Consider the following 12831-nt stretch of genomic DNA (forward strand, 5'->3'; position numbering starts at 1 on the left):
TAGTGTTTCATTTCAAAATTATTCCTTCTCTTTTAGTCAAGGAATTGGGAAAAAATTAGACTATTAGAATATCATGAGTTTTTGCCAAAAACTGTCATGTACAACTAAAGTATTATTCAAAATTTGTATCATTAGCTTCTGGAAGCATGTGGGAAGAAATCATGCTATGTAGAACACAGAACATTTTAGAAAGCACCAAAGAATCATAAAGCAGCAGACAGATAAAATCGAAAGTACGACTCAAATTCTAATAAAATAAAACGACTCTGAAAATTCCTTTGCAATGTTTTAAGAGCTCAAGAGTTTCAATATTAATAACAAATTCATAGAATGGAGCATCGTAATTACCCTTAGATTTTATGTCATTTGTGACACAAACTGGCTGCATATGGGCATGAAATATCTAGTTGTAAGATCTTTCTCTTCATAGATCTGAAGGAGATGTAAGTGAAGTTATCAAAGCAGTAAATTATCATGAAGCCAGAGAGGGTACTCAGCTAAACAAAGATTCATAGTGACCATAGTAAAGTGTTTTATGACATAGTGAGATGTTGGAAAAAACAAGCAGTATGTCTGTCCATTTGAACAATATTACATTAAAATCATATAATTGTGTTTATTTATATTATGTATTTGCATCACATATTTATATTATATATTATATGTTAAAGAACTTGTAAGTAACATTGGACTATACAAAGTGCCTCCAAACCACTGTTTAGCTTAAGTCTAAAATCAGAGACTTTTTTTTTTGCTCTAACAATAAAATTAAAAAATGCAAGTGTACATTGCAGGCCACTTCAAGGAATGGCAAAAGTTTAATACATATCCATCTAAAATAGTTTCTAAATACAATTTGTAGTAACATTTAAAAATAGCTTAACAAAATCTGTCGGAGATTTTATAGTTCATAGTATGTACATACATTTGATGAAATCAGATGCATTCATAAAGATAATAAGGCAGAGTTATACTGATATGAAAAGTTATCTAAGATATTAATGTTAAGAAGCAAAACAAAATACAGGAACAAAATTTTCTTGTGGAAATCGTGAAGAATATATGAGCAGGTGTATGATTCGGGTTCTCTAAAGGAACAAAATGTAACTATGCCAGGGAACTTACCTGATAGCCATACAGGATCTCAGGTGGATTCCACAGTGACTGCCTGCACATAGGACAGCCAAGAATCCAGCAGCTGCTCGGTACAAGAAGCTGGAAGACACAGAACAAGAGTGATCAAGGATACAGGACAAGTCTGAGATTGCAGACCTAGAAGCTCCCTGGGGTATAGCTGCTGCATTCCCCCTGCAAAAACTGAGCAAGCTGGACTCTGATGTCCACAGGTGAAGGAGCAGCAAAAGTCTCCCCTGCTCTAGCAGGCCAACTTCTTTCCTTCCCTTTCATTCCTTCTGGGCTGCAAACTAACTGGGTGGTGTCCCCACAATCAGCGCAGATCATTTCCCAGACACCCCAAGGATGCTATGTAATCTGCCATGGTCTCTTGATTCAGCCAAATTGATGATCACGATTGTTGCCTCAAGTCATCTCCTGTCAATTTTGACAATCAAACACAAATTAAATAATGCTTAATCTTCTGCCTACTAGCATGCAAAATTCATGTGTACAACTGGAAACACACTGATTCCCTCACAAGAATAAGGTTCAATCCTTATTTCTGTAACTAACTGGTCATGCAGTTGTAACTGGCTTTTATAACTAACTTTTTTTTTTTTTTTTTTTGGTAACAGGGATCAAACTTAGGTCCTTGTGCTTGCAAGGCAGTCAGTGGCACCACTGAGCTAAATAAATTTTCTTGGCATTTAGCAAGCATTTCGGCAGGTGTTGGTTCTCATCTGGCAGGGCGACACGTACCTTCACTCCTGAAGGTTCACCTCCACTGCCCAGAAGGGTCTCCTGCACTGTAAATATACTGTTCTTCACTTCCATCTTGAAATAGTAGTCAATTTCCCCTTGGTAGAATGGATCGATGTTTCTTGCCAACACTGTGACCAGATTTATGCAGATATAGAAAGATATCTAAGACATTATTTTAAGAGGAAAAACAAAATGTAGCAACACAGCATAATCCTCTTGAGGGACAATACGAACAAATACAGATGCAGAAATATACTTGACTTTTAAGGAGGAAGAAGAAACAGGATTAAAAGCACGGAAAGAGAGAAGTAGGAATCACCTATCATTCTTGACTTCCCTATATTGGTTCAATATTGGAAATCTCTTTAAGTTTTACACAATGAAAGCTATGCAATGGGGAATTGGGGCCACTTTTCTTCTTTGACATTATATTTTTAAAATTCTGTTCTAAATATACAGCTAAGGCTTCACAGTTTAAAAGTTATCTCAAAAAAATGTAAAAGTCATCTCAATATAGCAGCCTCAATTCTCATTTTTCTTAGGATAATACAATGTGTTTTAGCTAAGCTGACCTTAGAATATATGATTTTCTCAGGTTGTCTTCATTTGACATGGTTCTCTTCAGAGGAGTTGAAGAAATCCTCACTATATAATTCTTCCTCCTTTCAAAAAGCTTTTATTAAATAGCTAATATGAACAGAGCACAAAAAGGTGATTAAACATAGTATTTAATGTAGGTTTTCACAACACGAATGGATTTTCTAGGAAGTGAATTCCAGGGCAATAATTCCAAGAGGAAGGCACGTGTATTTACAAAATCCGTATCACAAAGAGGGATTACATGTTCAAAGAATGATGTTCTCAGCATACTTTGGGGAAACAATCACAAGTGGGGGCATTAGTAAGTAGTGCACGGTCACATTGTCGAGATATTTCAAGACAGCTTAGGAAACACTTGCACTTTTTCATTTGGTTACTGAGTCATCCAGTTAATATTTATTATACTTATCTCAGGATTGATTTCCCCAAAAGTAGACTTTAAGGCAGATTTAGCTACAAATGGATCACCTGAGATGTCACCCCGGAGGCTGCTGTTTTCACAGGGAGGCATGGAGAGCCAGCAAAGCACACGGTCATCCCACAGTGAAGACTGAACAACAAGAGCACGTCAGGAGGACTGTCGGGGACACCTCAGAAACGTTTCCCTGAGGACCTCCAAGCTGTGTAACTTAATCAAATTTTCGTATTTCATTTGAAACAGAAGATATAAATGGATGTGGCAAATATAATGTGCAAATGCATAGGAACCATATGTACCTTGTGAGGAACAGAGAAATAAAAATTTAAAAAACCAACATTAGAATCCTGGGGAATATTTGGATTCGAAATTTATTTTGAGGAGATTTATTGCTGAAAAGGTAAATATGATAAACACTAAAGAATAAGGACAAAGTCATGTTCTGGGGTTCTGGAGTGATTTTAAGAAGAATGTGATCAATAGCCGTCAATTTAAAAAATATTTGTTTTGATTTAGATATGAAATGTTCCCCCAGGATCTCACGTATTGCTGGTGACTGGATCATGGGGGAACTCTACACATCAGTGTATCCATCTATTGGTGGGTTCAGGAGCTCACTGTGCTTTTAGGAGGTGGGACCTGGTTGAAGGTGGGTTACTGGGGTGTGACCTGAATAAATGTATTCTTGTGTCTGTCCTCTCCCTTTCCCCTCTCCTTCCTGGCTGCCAATGGTTGAACACCTTTCTTCCTTCATGCTTTTCCTTACGTCATTTTGCCTTGAAGCCGACCAACTATGGACTCAAACCGTAAGCCAAAATAAACCTCTCCTCCTTTGAGCCTTCAGTGCTATTTTATCTCAGCTACCAGAAAGTGACACAGACACTTATTAAATGGCATTGCTGCAGGAAATATGGACAGAATTAAAAACAAATCATGGCTCTTTCGTGGAGGTGTTTGGGGAGAGATGTACCAGAGATATAAACATAGAAGGGAACAAAGACCTTGAGGTAGAGTATCTCAAAAGGCCACAGAGGCAATCCTGCTACTGTAGGGACAGTTAATGATCTGTAAGGACCAATAGTTTAAGGAAAAGGGAGGGATCATAATTCTAGATATTTTTGTGAGATTGAACAGCAGTCAGATTTTGAATATGTTTAATTTTATTGGTACATTTTAGGTATACAATATAATGACACACATCACTGGAAATTTATACCTTCTCGTAATGTATTATTTTTTCTTTTTTATTGAGTTCATTGCTACTTTTTAAGAATATAGCGCAGTTACATTCATCATTGGGATCTTGTACCTTTACGTGACAGGTCTTGGTTCTCATTTTTTCCTCCTACCCCTGCTCTCACTTCACCCTCCCCTATTTACAAAGACTTTGTTTCCATTTTTCTTTTTCTCTTATTTTTTCTAGTCCCTTATTAATGTATCTTGATTCTCATTTTCCGCATTCCCCCACTCTCCCATCAAGTCCTCCACCCCTCCCTATTTACAAAAACTTTGTTTCCATTTTTTCCTTTTCTCATATTGATTCCATGGCTTGTAATAGCTAAAACTTGGAAACAGCCCAATTGCTCATCAACTGTAAATTGGATAAAGAAAAAGTGGGATTTTTAAAAATAAAATGGAGTAATAGTCATAAAGAATGAAAAAAAAGCTGGGCGTGGTGGGGCAGGCCTGTAATCCCAGCACTTGGGAGGCCGAGGCAGGAGGATAGCTGTGAGTTCGAGACCAGCCTGGGCTTCATAGTGAGTTCCAGGGCAGTATCAACTACATAGTGAGACCCTGCCTCAAAAAAAACAACAGAAGAAAAAATAGAGACATTTATAGCTGAATGGGTGCACATGGAGGCCATACTCAAGTGAAATAAACAGGACACACGTGTGCAAATACCAAATAGTTTCTCTGGTGTGAGACTCTGGAAGTATAAATAATGACTGAAAGGTATAATAGGTAATGTGGAACAGGAAGAAAAGAAGCAAAGGGAAAAGGGAAATAGGAGTAGGGAAAGGAAACATTTTGAATCTTGAGAGTTAGAAGATGGCATGCAGAAAGTAATTTCAATTACTTCTTCCTATAACTGAATATCTTCTACAAACCAGGCACCATATAAGACAGTGAGAACAGCAATAACAAAACCAATTGAACAGAGATAACTTCTGGCCTTAGAATGTATTCAGAGACCAACTATTAGAATTCTGACCGGTAATCATCATACAATAATCATTTAGCTGTTACCCAAATTCTTAATAGTTATTTAATTCCTACATAAAACTTTTAAAACCATTTACTATAACTTCTATTCATTAGTACAACTTTCCTCATGAAGATCATCGGTATTTAAATATTTATAAATATTTTAAATGCATGCATTCCATATTATCTTTGGCATGTTTTTAGTGGTATCTACTCTGTACCTAAAAGTGTGTTAAACACTGAAAATTTCAAGCAGTAAAATAAGCTATATTTTTAAAGTATTTAGACATCACATTGCAACGCGCAATGCTATGCCTCAAAATCTTTCTAACCTTCATCTGTAAATAGGAAGCAATTTCCACTAAAAATGTTGGAGCCTCTCTCTCTCTCTTTTTTTTTTTTTAGTTTTAATTGAGTTTATTGGTACATTTTAGGGATACAGTACAGTTACATTCATTGTTGGGATCTTGTACCTCTACATGACAGGTCTTGATTCTCATTTTTTCCCCCTTACCGGAGCCTCTCTTTCAAATGAACTGCAAAGAAGAAAAGAAGGGAAAGCAAGAGAAAGAGAGCTCGGTGAAACTACAGAGCTAATGACAGAGAACTCATAAGGTACTTTACATCTGTACCTGATATGTGGACAGATAATGGAGTTTTAATGAAACGAAGCCAGAAAATAATATCTAAAATATGTTGGGACAAAACAAATCTTATCTGTAACTAGATATATGGCAAAAATATCTGTCAAGATTAAAGGTAAAATAAAGACATTTTGGACATATCAAAACTGCATTTACGGAGTGGACATTTCAAAATTTTACTTCAAAAAGTTAATAAATGGCCATGAAAGAGAAAACCTCAGATTCAAAAACTCGTAAGGATGGAAGATGGAAAACAGATTTGTGAGCCCAGAGAAAAGAGACTGCATAAACAACAGTAATGACATAAAATTAGCTTGGCTTGGAGTTAGGACTTGCTAAGGCAAGGAAAGTCTGCTGATAGAAAGTGATTAAAATTACTGTGTTTGATGCCCTGGATTATATTATAATTTAAGAAAATAGAGTACAATTAACATTTAAGGGTACCTAATAAAGTAATATCAATGAAACATTTAGCATGAAAAGCTAACATGTTTGAATAAGCAATATTTGATTTTGTGAAAAGTAAAAAGTCCAAAGCAAGTATATCAAAGTAATTCTAATCACAGTGACGGTAGCGGGGCCGAACTGGGTTACATAGCCTTTACAGGATGGCTTGAAACTAAAGCAAAATTCTAATTTTATGGTATCGCAACAAAGGCTTTATAAAATTGACAAAATAAAGATTGAACCTACATAATAATACTGTTATCTATAAATTGTATATGTAGAAATATAAAAATTAATATAGTGACTTCTCTAACAGTGAAAAAATTCATAAAAATAAAAATTAAAATTAAATAATAGGAAGAAAAACAGGACAAAAGATAATAGAAGGAAAAAATGAAAGCAAAGCTTTATGAATAGGGAGGGGAAGAAAAGTTAAAGGAGGGGAAGGGAATGAGGAAAAGATAAGAATCAAGATACATTATGCACAGGTATAAATTACCTATGATGAATGTGAGCATTATGTATATCAAAAGTGTATCAAAAATTAAATTTAAAAAGTCCCCCACAAATTAAAAAAATTATAGTTAACATACTATGTAATCAATGTTATAAAAAATAGCAATTTTATAGTCTTACAGAAAATTATATAGTTGTAGAGCTTATACTAGAAAACAGAAAAGGCTAGAAAGTAATGTGATAAACATTCTAGTCAAAATATAATAAAATAGCTGAGTGTAGTGATGCATACCTATAATTCCAGCACTTAGAAGGCTGAGGCAGAAATATTGCTGTGAGTTCGAGGTCAGCCTGAGCTACATAGTGAGACCTTGCCTCAAAAAAAGAAAAAAAAACTAAACAAATAAATAATAAGATAAAACCAAATATAGAAAAATGTTTTTAAAATAAAGATAAGATAAACAAAAGATATAACGTAGATGATTCACAAAAACTGGCAGTCACATTTGGAAAAAATAAATGAAGAAAACTGTTAAGGTTTTCAACAATAATAGTGTAGACCAAAATAAAAAAAAAAAACAAGAGGACTTTGAACAAAATAAAACACAATGTTATACAATGATTTTTTTCTATAAAAACCTTATATGAGGTTGATATTACTTAGAAAATATATTTTAAAACATTCTTTTGTATACTCAGCCTATGCAATGTTAAATTCAAATTTTATTTTAATTGCTCTAATCTGTTTTTCTAACATTTTTATCGAGATATAATTCACATATCATAAACTAAACCCACAAAAATTCTAAAATTTAAGTTTCTAATATAGTCAGAGGGAACTAACGATATTTAGAACCTTACAACGCATTTATTAGTCATTTCTACTTTCTTTTTTGTGTGGGAATAGACTTTAGGCTAATAACCCACGCTGAAAGAATTTTTGAGCACTCAGTAAAGTTAGTCTCATTCATTTGCACACACATATCCATTATCCCCCTCATCAGCTGTTGAGAACAATGTTTGTTATTTAGTCATTAAAGTATCATCACCTTTGATAGAAATCAACTGACCGTAAATGTAAGGGCAAATTTCTACATTTTCATTCTGTTACAGGGATCCAAATATCTGTACTTGGGCCAGCACCACATATCTTGATTACTATAGCTCTGAAGTAATTTTTACAGTAGGAAACAATGACTTCCAAACGCATTCATCACATTTCTATTTAAAATTTATAATCAGCTTGCCAATTTCTCCAATAAAACAGATGAGATTTAGATAAAACTCAATGTTATTCAATTTATCCATCAATTCAAGGAAGGTAATCATATCAACAATATTAGGAGTTATGAAGAATAAACACGAAGTGTTTTACACCTTAATAAGATCTTCTTTATTTCAATACAATTTGTAATAATCAGTGCAAAAGTCCTATACTACTTCAGTTAGTTTTATTCTTAAGTATTTTATTCTTCACTGTTATTTCCCTTTCTCAGTCAAATACATTTTAATTCACTTTCATCCTCAACTTTCCAGGTGAGAACTTATAAAAAGTTGAATAGAAGTAATGAAAATGGCATTCTTATCTTCTAACATTTGGAGAAAATTTTGTTCTTTCACCAGGGAATATAATGTTAGCTGTGAAGTTTTCTTAAATCTCTTTCCAAGATTGGGTATATATTTTTAGTTCTACTCCTTGAGTGTTTTCGTCATGAAAGAATTCTGGATGCTATCTAAACCCATTTGCAATTACTATCTAATTTTTATTCTAACATAAAAGATTGTGTTAATTGACTCTTGGATATTACAAAAGTCTTGTTTTTCTAGAATGAATCACACTTAATCTTGCTATATAATACTTGTCATATGTTGTTGAATTTGGTTTGCTGGCATTTTGTTGAGGAATTTTATATTAAAAAATATACCCATTGTCTTTTTTTTAGTCTCAACCTACCAAATACCCAAGAAAATTATTTGTTTCATTCACATCATTCCATTAAGTCAATATAAATTTTATTAGTGATTTCAGAAGGCCAGGGTAACTTTCTTATCAAAATTAACAAAGAATTGTAACAGAAATAAGAATAACAAGACAATCTTGAATATATATATATATATTCAATAAATGAAACCCTTGAAATGCATATTAATTTACTATGATTAAATTAAATTTACTGCAAGAATGCAAAAGCAGTTTTGCTTTTGAAACATTTTTTTTTTTACTCCTGGTGTTGGCCAAGAAGAAGTGCACCGATTCCTCTCAGATATTATTTCCTAAGAATAAAATATATTGGAAATGAGTAGACTACAACTCTCAGAAATACTTCAAATAGCAAAGATACAATAGAAGGCCACTTACCACACCAAGAACCAGAGCAATAAATTACAAAAGAAAATCAACACACACCAATAATAAGATGAATCAAATATTGGGAAAATCTGACAAAGACTTTGCAGTAGCCATCATAAAAGTAATTACAAGTATTTGGAATTAAATGAAAAAATAGAAGTCCAGGAAAGACATAGAGAAATTTTAAAAGACTGAATAAAATTTATAAACTATAAAATATAACTGAACTTTTAGAAGAATGGACAGAATTTAATATAAGAATTAATCTGATAGGGAAAAGAGTGAACTTTAAAATAAAAAGAAAATGATTCAACCTGAATAACAGAAATTAGACATTAAAAATATATGAGAAGTAGTTAACTTTTAAAAGATGAAAGACCAAAATGAAGAGAGAGGCTCAAAAAACATTTGAATCAATAATGACTAAAAACTTCTCAACTTACTGGAAGCTCTAAATTGTAGATTCAAAAAGCTAAGTAAATCCAAACAGTCCAAGACAAATGTGATTTGATTCATTTACATTCAAACACAGGCAAAATTAAAGTTTTATTTTCAGGCCAGTAGATGTAAATAGTAAGGCTGTTAGGAACATAAAGGAATAAACATCACAGCTTTGGGGTTGCAGCAATTCTTGAAGAAAAACAGTGTTCAGTTAACTAATGTCCCTCAAGTTTCTCTGCCATTGATAACGGTTTATTTCTTGAGATGTTTCATAGGCATATGACTGTTCATTTTATTATCTCTAAATTTTGTAAACTCTTTGGAGTTCACATATGCTTTTGTGCATAAGGCATATTTAAATAGTTTTTAAAGAAGTGCAGAGAATGTGTTATAATGTCAATATGATTATATATATATTTATAGCTTATTTTTGTAATAATGAAACTGCTTCAAATTGCTGGTCAGTTTTCATGACCAATGTCACATTGAGTATTCATTCCATTTTCGTAGCATTATCGCAATGATCTCAATAGTAACACACACCATCCTATGAAGTAGAAAGTATAAAATCCTTGTTTTAATGGAAACAATAAGGCAAACAGTGGAAGTATTTTCTCAAAGTCACTCAGTAAGTTGTTTGTATTTAGTTAATGGTCTCTCTGATTTCAATATGTAATCTATTAAGCATAGGAGTGGCTGCCCTTTAAAAAATAAATGCACAAAATGATTCCATTTTGATATTTTGAACTTATTCTGTGTTGCTTCATAGATACCACATCTGCTTAATCCTATCATCTGTCATGAAAAATTATCCATAATTTTATCAATCACAATTTGGCAGTTAACCAAGATAACATTATGTAAATAGCAAACATTTAGCAATCAAAGTACTAGATAAAATGTTAGAACCTAAAATAGAATTAAGAAATTCTGTTTTAGATTTCAGCATAAAGCCCTGGATCACTTAAAAGTAAGATCATATTTTGATTTTTTCTCTGAAGCATTTCAGAGACTGCATTAAATGATATTATTGAGAAAAATACATAGTGTCATTTGTTTTACCATTCGTAGGATATCATACACCAGACCTCTATTTTTCTCCTAAGCATTTTATCTTCTTTTCTCATCCACCATCTGACAGCTTTTTATTTAATCCATTGGACAAAAATTCCTGTACTATAAATTCATGTTCTCTGTTTCCTCAAGGCCACAGACAGCCTGTAAATCCCAGTGGAAGTCAGGTTTACTCATTTGTGTACAATGGCGCAGCACATCTCTGACCTAGGACACCACACACCAACTAACTGATGCTGCGTGCTTAACTTTCAATCAGTCTCCTGTGTTTGCCTGGGCCTCCTCTGAGTTCTGCAGCCCACACTGCTCTGTGTGGGGTCCAAGACTCAGCTTCTAGTCTGGGCGATTCACTGTCACCCTCCAGTCTGGGAGGAGTGTACTCTAAGCAAAATACAACCCCATCTCCAGTGACTAGGGGAGTAGTTCAGTTGGTAGAACACTTGCCATGCATGTGAATGCCTCTGGGTTCCAAACCTAGTACTGCCAAAAAACAAAAACAAAAACAAAAATACAAGGGGCATTCACTTTAAATGTGAATGCCAAACTTTTACTTGTCCAAGTATTGTTTTGTCTGGTTCATTGTATGTTTTGCTTTATAAATTGCTGTGTAAAACACAAAATATCTTTAGGTGAAGAAGTTAAAGAAAAGACTGACTCAAATAGTGACCTAGTGACCTTTACTTAATGCACAGGTTATTGTGGAGCCCAACTAGTTATTTTACCTACCTTAACAAGCAGTCCAAGGTCCTCATGATTGCTCTGACCTTAACAATCACAAGAGATTCTGAAAAGAGCTGAGATTTTTTAGGCATTCTGCGTGCAACCTACTCCCAGACTTTCACAAATAATCAACTGTTTCTTCAGGAGCAAGTATTTTATAATGGTTAGACAGAGAGACTAGCCAGTGTGTGAGTATCAGTGCTATAAAAAAACTCCACACAGAAAAACACTATGCAACTCTGAGAGAGATGGGTGAGGAAAACAGAGCAAGCACATGATCGCTGTTCTTTAGAATCTCACAGTATCATCTCATTGATAATTGGTTGTATTAGTATATTGTCAAAGTAGCCTAGAAACATCTTATTTTTCTATCATAACTCATTATTCCAAAGCTTCAACTATTACATTTATCTAAATCTAAAAAGACAGCACCAGTGACTGGAGTCATTATGGACACTTTGTGTGTATGTGTGCGCGTGTCTCTGTGTGTATCCACATGTGTATTTACATACTCTATCATACACATCAAAATGATCTGTCCTTGTACCACCTTTATGTGTTCTTTCTTTTTCTTTGAAATTCAAAGCTGAAAAGTTCATACCATATAATTAAAAATCAGATTGACTTAAATGTGAATGATGTATGCCTAGTTTTTGCCTCTAAGTATGACAGTTTCAAATTTGATGAAGCTTATGTCTTAGTCACTTCTCACTTTGCTGAGACAAAATACTTGGCATCAAAAGTTAAAGGAGGAAAGGTTTACTGTGGCTCACAGTTTATAGAGGTTTCAGTTCATACGTGCCTGGCTCCAAGGCAGGATGACATAAGAGAGGGGCTTCACAGAGGAGAAACAGTTCATGGCAGGTAGATGGCAAGAGACAGAAAGGTGCAGCAGCAACACAGCAGCCTGCCTCTCCTTATTATCCCTCCCAGGCTACCCACCCTTTTGATAGTGCCACCCACACCCAGGATGGGTCTTCTCATTATCCACACCCACAACTATTCCAGACCAATCAGTGGACTTACTTAGTAATCACATATCTTTAATCTCAGGATTTATTTACCCCAAATCCAGCCATCTCTGAAAAGCCCCACTTATGACCACATGAGGATTTAGGGGGACATTTAGATACAAGCCGTAACAGCCTATTAGGGACACAAGTTAACTAAATAAAATATTTTATTTGTTTAATTAAATTTACTGATTAATTTCTTTAAACAGCGGGCTAACAGTTGTAAAGATTAGGTAAGTAATGAGGTTAGATATGACGGGAGTTTAGGTCTTGCTGGTTTACCGACTCTTATGTGGTAAACATTTAGAGTAAACATATTTAAAAATAATAATTCACAGATGGGATGAAATAAGGGTCTAGTAGTACACTGAATTTGGCTTAGACTTACATATTGATTTATATATGTATACATTGTTCAAGTTTTCTTGGAAACTATTTTTTTCTGTATTTTTAATATATTTTTGGCCTATTTGTTTCAAATGCAACTTTGTGGGCCTGGGATATATCTCAGCGGTACAACAGTGCCTGCCTGGCAAGCACAATGTCCTGAGTTCAATCTGTGGGTAAAAAAAAAAAAAAAAAAAC

This window comes from Fukomys damarensis, unplaced genomic scaffold (genome assembly GCF_012274545.1).
Source record: "Fukomys damarensis isolate Sample0158 unplaced genomic scaffold, DMR_v1.0_HiC HiC_scaffold_30, whole genome shotgun sequence".
NCBI classification, from domain to species: Eukaryota; Metazoa; Chordata; class Mammalia; order Rodentia; family Bathyergidae; genus Fukomys; species Fukomys damarensis.